Here is a 9,247-nt window from a genome sequence, read left to right as displayed (position 1 = left end):
CAAAAGATGAAAGCCGTTTTGAAATAACAGCATCTCCCAATACAGCTAGGCTTTCTGAGTTCAGTAGGCTGCTTTCCTGGCTGACTTCTTTTTATGTCACATTTGCTTACGGACCATTACTCCCACATTCACATCCAGCCAGTTCCGTCTTATAAATCTTGTATGCAACATTGCAACTGTGTGAGATTTGCTTGATGAGCTTGTAGGGATTATTGTATTAAAGTTCTCAAGGGCCTGAATGACTAATTGTTAATGAGAGAGAACAATGCAGAGATAATGGCGCTTTAAAAGTAAGTAATACTAATGGCCAAGTTTGTGTTTGGATGTGATTGCTCATCTTACTGTCACACGTACAGATCATCTCTTAGTGTCCTCTGGTTTTATGGGCCTATAACCTCTCCGCTAGTCAGTAAGCACTTATTTTGCTGAAGAAGAATTATAATGGTGAAGAAGCACAAACAGGCAGTAAATCTGGCTGTATTGAATTCTCCGTAACTATCAGAGCTCATCATCTTCATTGAGCCAAGAGTACATTTGTTAGGGTCGAGTTTTTACATAGTCTTGGCCAGCCAGTGTTATGAAACGGTGACTATGGATGCAGAACTACAGTAGTAATACTGTAGAGTAGGAATGTTCCCTTATTTGTGCTTCACCTTATCGCTCATATTAATGATTTATGTTCCAGCATAGTCACCTCTCTGCCCCGCCACTTTTTCTGTGCTTTTTGCTATCTAGTCCTTTGGGCACCAATATTTAGTCATACAGTACTGTTACTAGACAAGGGCTTGATTTTAAATCCCTTGAACAGATTTCCAGAACGGCTACTCCCCTAGCTGAAAGTAGGAGCACTGCAGGTGTTTGGCAGCTCTGCAAATCAAGACTGCAGCTCCTAGAAGAAGTCTGAAAACACAGTTGACTCTTACGCTCAGCTTCCTGCCACGGTGCAGTTTGTGACTGCTGGCAGCCACAACATAACATAAGCTCCGTTTCTTTTTTCCCTGTCCCATCAGGGCACCACGTGTGAGCAAGTGCACGACGCCATGGCTAATGCAGAGAACATCATCTCCTATGACAGAGATGGTATTTGCCGTGCTCTGCTGCCTTCCCAGTGCAAACATCTCCGCTGGGGACCTCACCACTGCGGTGCTGGCATGCCACTGCCTTTGAACAGGGACGGTGCCAGCCTCCCAGACAGCCGTAAGTATGCAAAGCCAAGATACCATGTATCAGGGCCTGTGCATGTGTCAAGGACAGGTTTCCCAGCCTGAAATGTCAAAGCAACTGTTTTTCCCTCACGAGGTGCATTTGTCTCTATGGTGAAGAAAATGTATTATCGCAAGTGTTGCCTTTGAGCTCAGAGCTGGATAAAGACCAAACAGACACTGAATCCAGCAAAATTTCAGCATCCCCCTCTTCAGAAACATTCACATCCTCTGACAATTTTTTTCTTCCAAGAACCAGTCTGCTTCCAAAAGGAGTGAGCTGAATACTGACCAACATAGTCCTTGTTTCCAGACTTCACATGACAACTGCTTGGAAAGCAACGCTTAAAGTTTGTTCTACTGAGGACTACTCTCAAACCTAGTGCCCTTGTTAGCCATTTTCAAATGTTTGCTGATCATGACCCCATTGCAAATTGGGACTCCACTTCTGGTGAGCCCTTGATGCCAAATATTGGCACACATAAATGGCCTCTAACTGGGCTCTCTACTTTGCTCCTACCGTTACAGACCCCACACAGAGACACAACTCCTAGTTTCAGACCTACGGATGTAGAGTACTTCAGCTTGCTTCAGCCAGCTGCTGGGGGCTTGCGGAATGCTGTGCAGTGATGCTGCTGCTGCTGACTCCCGAAGGCATGAAGGGGGCCAACTGATTTGAGCATGCCAGCAAGCCAGCTAGGAGCCCTGCTCCTGACCACACACCAGCTTCATTCTGGGTCTCAGCTGTTGACTCTGATTGAGTTAGTTACTGCTGCGAGCCAAAGGAGCCAGGACCCACAGGGTATTTAACACTTAAAACATCTTGCAATGCTGCAGAAATGCAGGCTTGTGGAATAAAACAGACGGTTAAGCAGAAGGAGATGGATACTTTATCACTTGACTAAAATGGGCAAGAGGAAAATCTCCAGTTGTCTTTCACAAGTAATTTCATGTTACTTCTCCTGTGTTGCTGTGATCATGTTTTTCTCTCTCAAAGTAACAGGAGGGAGGGTGGTACGGGTTTTTTGTTCCTGGTTTTTTTTTTAAATTAGGACATCTGGGCAGTGACCCAATCAAAGCCTCATCTCCATAATAGAAGTCTGTCTGACCGTAACTTCCATATTCCAATTTTCATTCACAGGCAAAGACTATCTATTGTCCAAGTATTTTTACTCTGTCATAATCAAAATACAAATTCTAGCTTAACTTAAAATAGACATGTCAGAAACACTTGACATGACCTGCATGCCTGTCAACAAGTGATAATCAAATTTCCCTGCCATACTAAAGTTGGGCAGGAGACATTTCTTTTTTTAAAAAAAACAAACAACCTATCTGGTTTCCATATCATATTGAATTTCTGAGACACAATGGGAGTTTTTCTTTTATGCAAAGGAGTTAAAAAGGAGTACGAGCAGTTAAAGGGATGTCTGCTGAAGCTGGGACGAGGGTAGGAGGCATACTTCTCTTTGAAACAGCCTACACGCAGTGTTACTGAAACTTTAAGAGCAGAGGGGGGGATTATTTCTCTGCTTTTTCTGTTTATTTATTATGTAAATGCAGTTTCCCTTGTATAAATATTTAGCTTCTCCCTTTCTCTCTGAAAATCAAACAGCAGCAGGGGTAGAAAAGCAGGGAATGCACTTGTAAAATTGGCATTACAGTGGATTTGTGCAAGTTTGAGAGCAGAAACAAATTGTAGTGCGTTTGTTATGAAGGCAAATCCCAAACTGACACTGTCCCTTACAAAATTACTGGAAAAGAAATAACACGGTGCCAAAAGAAAACTTCAGAGAGAGACATTTCTTTTAAAAGAATACAGTGATAACGTAGCAATGTTCTGCAGAAGAAGGAGAGACGATAAAGGTGTAAGGAAAGAGAAGTTTTTCCAGCCACTTTCTGCATAGGCTACCTCTGGAAGTGTTTGCCAGAAACAAAGAGCACGTCCCAGCAATATAAACAAATAGGCCTGTGCAGTACACGGTTAAAATTATCAATGTCTCACTAACTTGTGATCCAGACTAAGCAGGGCATTAAGAAATCCAAAAGAGCACAGCATCTTCTATTCCTGAAAAGACCAAAAGGGTACACTGACATAACAGTTTCCAACAGCTGTCATAACAGCCTGCACAGGGTCATGCTGGAGCTGATGGACAACAGCCTCTTGCACACAGAGCGCTGGAGCCATGCTTCGTGGGGCTGCATGTTGCCAGGTTCAGTTCTGGTTACCGCGTACAGTGTATCACAGCTTAATCCTTCTGGGATTGTCTGGGTCCTCCTCTGAGGGGTTCTCCAGCATGTCCTTTTCCGGCTTTGCCAAGGCAGAGGAATGCCTGTCCCTGCCTCCTTCATTTGATTTTGCCTGTTTCAGCTTCTGACACAAAACGGCCCTCCTCACCCAGAGGTGTGATGAGATGCGCAGAAGAGGACTTTTCCTTTCCCCACTAATTGCATTGGTTTGGGGTGTAAAAGTTCCAAATAAATACTGCCCTGAGTATAAAAGCACCTTGTTGTCATGACATCAGTGCTCTAAGACATGAACTTACTGGGTTAAAAACTGAGACACTTCTTATTTATTTGAACGCTCTCCCACTAAGTTCAATGGAATTGTACTGAGAGAAAACTAGTGAGGACTGCAGAACAGGAAAGCTCACAATTATCAAATAATTATCCCAGAAAGGCTCCCGCTGTGGGAGAGACTGTTGCCGCTGTTCCCATGAGACAGGAGAGAGAACGGGACAGAGACAGCTTTAGCACCCCTCCTTGCCTAGCCTTCACCCCAGCTCTAGGCGGACTGCTATTCCTCTCTGAAAAGCCTCTCCATGGAAAAGGACCATTGCAACCCACCCCAGAATACTTCAGCAGGGTAAAATGGAGGGCAAGCTGCCCACAAACACGCATGGTAAAGTAAGGAAAGTAGATACCAGGCCTCCAGAGCTGATGGATATTCCAAAATAGATGCTGCAGGAAGAGACCTTGCTCCTGTCCAGCAGCACAGGTTCAAGAGGGACGTTCTGCACCACAAACTTCCCTGACCAGGTTTTGCCTTGGTGAAAAGAAATAAGGGGCCCCATGGCATAGATTTTGCCACAGGACGTTTGCAGATACAATCTCAGGATGTCTTGACTGTTTCCTGTGGATTCACAGTGCAGGTGAAAGAATGAATTCTGAAGTTCAGTTCATCGTCCTCTCTCTTTGTATGCAGTCTGAGGGACCTGGAGTCTGGCTCTCCATAAGTCTAAGAAAACAGCAAAGACCATGTAATTTCTGGGTGGAGAAAGTGAGAACTGCACCTCAGGGAAGCTGAGGTGCATTAGAAAACCCCAACTTTCTTAGTAGAGATGTCACCTGGATTCTGACTCTTAGACAAAAACAGATTTGCAATGCAAAAGTCAGATTTTAGAAAAGACTGAGTGCAGAAGGCTAGGAAAGGTGTCAAATGTCTGATACAAACTATGGTCTGAAAATATGTGAAAGGAGTATGGATAAAGATGATGCTAGAGGTGTTAACCAGTTTTCTGATTATTTGTTTTTGCAGATGGCAATTTGTGTCATTGTAGTTCTTAAGTTACTTCTGGACTTTTCCCTTTCTGTTCCTCCAGTTTCAGCTGTCCCTCGCTATCCTAAAGCTGGACAACACGCTAATGCCCCCTGATGTGCCAAATGTGGAGAGAACCATTTGCATATGCCATGCTTTACTGGAGGGGATAAAACCTCTGAAAAGCAGCAGGAATGGTAAATCTTTCAACCTTTTCCTCGTGCCTCTCTCTCTCCCAAACTGACTGTGTGGTTGCATTTACAAGGCAGAACTAACACCTGGGACAGCACAGAGTCAATAGATGTGGAACTCGTATTCTAAGCAAATGATGCAGAGTAGCTGCAAGACTTTTGGCACCTGACTATGATGAAGCTTTCAAGAGAATTTCCTACAGAAGGGACCTGAACTACTGGAGTTTACACATACTGCATGCTCAATTTGCACACTTCCAGAAAAATTCCCTTTTAGGCAATTGTAAAATGCATGTGTTTCAATGATTTCCCTAGCGCTAGTATAAACAAAAGGAAGGAGAAAAGAGCTGTAGAGAATGGCTCACAGAGGCTGGGGGTTAGCGAAAGGAACATGAAACCATGAAAGGTGTATATGCCTATATTTTCTGTAATGCTCACAGCAACTGCTGAGTAAGCAACTGGCCACTCCTAGTATGACTAATGGTGTAACTACTTAAGGACTTATTTCCACTGAGTTTATGAAAGTTAGATCAAAACAAACCACACAGTTTAAAATAGAAATGCTCACTATCTGCTTCAACTCCAGCAGACTATTTCAGCACATGAGTTTAAGCACACACACAATTCTGTTGAATGAGATGTAACACTTAAAACTGCGTGCTGACATTAACTGCTTTGCTGAAGTGGGGTCTCCGTCTGTCCATACAGAGCTGCACATCCGAAGTCTTTGCAACTTTACTTTGCAGCCATTAGTTTTGGCCCCACGGGAAGCTATTTATAAATATCTGAATTAATTAAATCAGATCTGTACAGCAGAAAAAGGAATCAACTAAATACGGTCACTATAGCAACAAATATTTCCTGGATGTAGTTTTGCTTCTAATCAGCAATGGCCTCCCCACAGTCCTAAAAATGGCAAAAGTTGTCGGGCTTTTCTTGTTTGTTTGTTTGTATTGAACGTGTTCCTACAGAGTAAGACGATAAATGTAACGTACAAGTATTTTAGACAAAGGTCCTTTTCAGTAGTATCTTACACTAGCTTAAAAATTATTAAGAACTTGAAATGGGGATCCATTGTTTTCCCTTCTTCTTACCACCCTCCTGCCTCCCTGGTACAGCGAGAGCCTCTGCTGCCCTGAGAAATTCCATGGGCTCTGACTCTGAATTCAGATACTAAAGCGGCCCCTTCACCACTAACATCAGCTGAAAGCAAGGCTAGAAAAATGATGGCACAAAACAACCTGTTGTTTTCAACAGACAGTCTTGGCTGACCCCTGTGTCCACCCTAAGCAAAAATAGAAAATAAAAGGTGCTGACGCTTTGCCAAATCCCATCTGCAAAATACACTCCTGGCCATGTCAATCACAAAAATGAGGCCCTACGTGCAGTACATGGTGGAAGTGTCCCAGTCATGCCCATGCATAGTCTCTGAACTCGCCGAACATGGCCACAACCTCCTTGGAGTTTTGCAAATGCCATGCTTTGTGGATTGAGTCTTTGGTGGGGTTGTAGATATCTCAGAGGGTTTCGTGAGCTTGTCTGCACTTTGGTGGAGCTCAAAGACACCAAGGGGTTGTCTGAGCTTTGTTTCTTTTTTCTTTTTCTTTTTTTTTCCAGAGTTGGTAAACCAACATTTTAAAAATGGTTTCAAACACCAATCTTGCCCATTGCCAAATGAGAGGGCATTTCCAGGACAGGTCTATGTTTCCCCTCTGGTTTTACTTCCCTGGTTTTTTTGAACAGTGGCCTCAAAGGTATGTGGTCACAGTGTCTCTGTCCAGGTATTTCCTTCCCTTCCCTTAATGACTAGCAAATCCATTGGCAGTGTCAACCAAATGCAGCAAAGGAGGTCAGTTCTCAGAGACAGTTACGTTTGTACAAGTTTCATGAAAACAGTTCTCTGGCAGAGAAAAGAGATCCTTTCCATGCCCTGACTGTTACAAAGGTTAGTTCACTGTCTTGTTAGCTGTGCAAGAATCCACGTTAGTGCTGGGGCAAGAGTCGAAAAAGTACACACGCTTATGATTGCCCCAATCACGGGAGAAGCTTCGGTGGGAGCTGACCCCTTTTTTAGACACTGATATCAAGGCAGGGCTGTGTATGAAATCAGCCTTCGTAACTCTCAGTGTGCCTGATCTTGCCAGTCTTACATGAACAATTAAATAGTTAATATTGATCTTTAAGTGTCTCTTCACAGTTACCTGTGTCTATTCAGATGTGTGGTTGTAGACTGAGATCACACTCCAATGCAGATTTATTTATTTATTTATTTATTTATTTATTTATTTATTTATTTATTTATTATCACGTGGTATTTTGGAGAATAGAAGAGAAACCTGTCTATGCAAGAGAGGCATTAGGTTTGTAAAGCTCAAGCCACACCCTGCACACAACCAAAACTGCAGTGGAGCCGTACGGAGATGCCGGAGCAAAGGAAATGCATGGTTAGCTTCTGATTTGCAAACTTTGGGGTTTGGTTTTTTTGCATTGATGCAAGAAATTCACGCTAGCAAAAGAGCTATAGTTCAAATAAGGTATTTAGAAAATCAGTAACAAAATGCTGGAGCTGACATGACTATTCTCCCTCTAATCTTTAGCTTTCAAGCCCCTCCTGACACAAGTCATCTTCTGGGGACAGCAGAGGGAGCAAAGGAAACTAATGACCTCTCACCCACATCGGCACCCGCAGCAGCAGTACCAGCGCATTAGCCCAGGCTGCTCTGGGAGCTTACAGCTGGACTTTTGGCATTATATTATCTCATTTATTAATACAGTTTTTAAAAAGCAAATATTTCTAGTAAAAGTAAATGCTACCAGACTTGTCCTATATTAAAGAATAAGCTCACTTCCTCCCATAAGTAAGTAATTCATAAGAATCTGAAGTCCTTTATGGTTGGATTGAGAGGGTACCCCCACCCCCAATGTGGCTGTTTGTTAATGGGGTGACAACTGCAATGTAGGGTTATCTGACATTTGTTTTCCAATGCACATGCTGTTTAAAAAAGAATAATGAAAATGTAAATAAATGCAAAGGAATTCTGGGGATAGAAGATCTAGAATCATAGAATCATTAAGGTTGGAAGAGACCTCTAAGATCATCGAGTCCAACTGTCAACCCAACACCACCACCCACTAAACCATGTCCCTAAGCGCCTCATCTACACGTCTTTTAAATACGTCCAAGGATGGGGACTCAACCACTTCCCTGTGCAGCCTTGTTCCAATGTTTCACCACTCTTTCAGTAAAGAAATTTTTCCTCACGTCCAATCTAAACCTCCCCTGGCGCAACTTGAGGCCATTTCCTCTCGTCCTATCGCTAGTTACTTGGGAGAAGAAACCGCTTAATGAAAAACACATATATTGCTCCGTATTGGGTCACTGACCATATATACATGTTAATTCTTCTAAGCCTCATTTGCCTAACAGCATGGAAACTGCCAGCATTTTAAGAACTGCTATCAGATAACTTGAAATTACATTAGACAGACCATACAAACAGCAAATAGACTCTAGTGACTGTATTCTTGAACCCAATCCTACGAGGTGCGGCGTGGTTTTGCTACACAGAGACTTTAAGATGGCTAGACACAACCTCAGTCCCTAAACTTCTGTGGTAAGAGAAGTTATGCAGCATATTGCAAAGATGGAGCTCTGAGAAATTTCATGTGACAAGGACTGATCTGACATTTTAATTTATACCCTTGCCAGTACAGGGGGTTGTTCTTCCCCTCTTCTATCTTCTCATACTTTGCTGTCAATTCTCAATTAGCCAGATGAGAAAACTGTTGTGTAATGCCTGGATTTCACTTTCAGGACTGTTTTCCTGACACTTCCAGGGTCATGGCAGTACAGAGAAACCCCAAGCCAGAACTCCCTGTGCTACACGCTAACGCAAAACAGTCAGAGAGAGAGACAGGCAGTATGGATCTGAACCGCAGAGATACTCTGAAATCTTGAAAACACTTACGCATGTACTGAACTCATTATAAGGAATTTCATTATTTTCAAGGGGCCTTCTCACATGTTTAAGAAGATGCCTATTAGACAAGGTGACAGTACAGACAAAACTCCTAAAACTTACACAAGATGCTTTTACAGAACAGGGAAGAGAACAGAACAAATCCCCCAGAACAAACTCTGTACTTCCACCACACAACCATGCATTCTTTCACAAAGATTTCCTCCCCTTAAATAAGATTATGAAAATATTTTCCCATCCCCCTGCATATAATATCAACTTTAAACAATTCCTCTTACTCGCTAGTATTTCACATGAACTTCTAATCTGGTTACATTTAGCTTCTCTTTTTTTTTC

General features: G+C 42.8%; 1 long non-coding RNA gene across 1 annotated transcript; it reads left to right on the top strand.

Moving 5' to 3' along the window:
• The first annotated feature begins 1,020 nt into the window (after nucleotides 1–1,020).
• Nucleotides 1,021–7,785, top strand: LOC143157445 (uncharacterized). The gene is made up of 3 exons (XR_012994793.1): nucleotides 1,021–1,197; nucleotides 4,805–4,937; nucleotides 7,529–7,785. It is a non-coding gene; the product is annotated as an uncharacterized LOC143157445 (long non-coding RNA).
• Nucleotides 7,786–9,247: the final 1,462 nt, after the last annotated feature.

Source organism: Aptenodytes patagonicus, chromosome 2 (genome assembly GCF_965638725.1).
Source record: "Aptenodytes patagonicus chromosome 2, bAptPat1.pri.cur, whole genome shotgun sequence".
Lineage (NCBI taxonomy): Eukaryota > Metazoa > Chordata > Aves > Sphenisciformes > Spheniscidae > Aptenodytes > Aptenodytes patagonicus.
The sequence above is the reverse complement of the archived record's forward strand: the minus strand, read 5'-3'. Positions and strand labels throughout refer to the sequence as shown.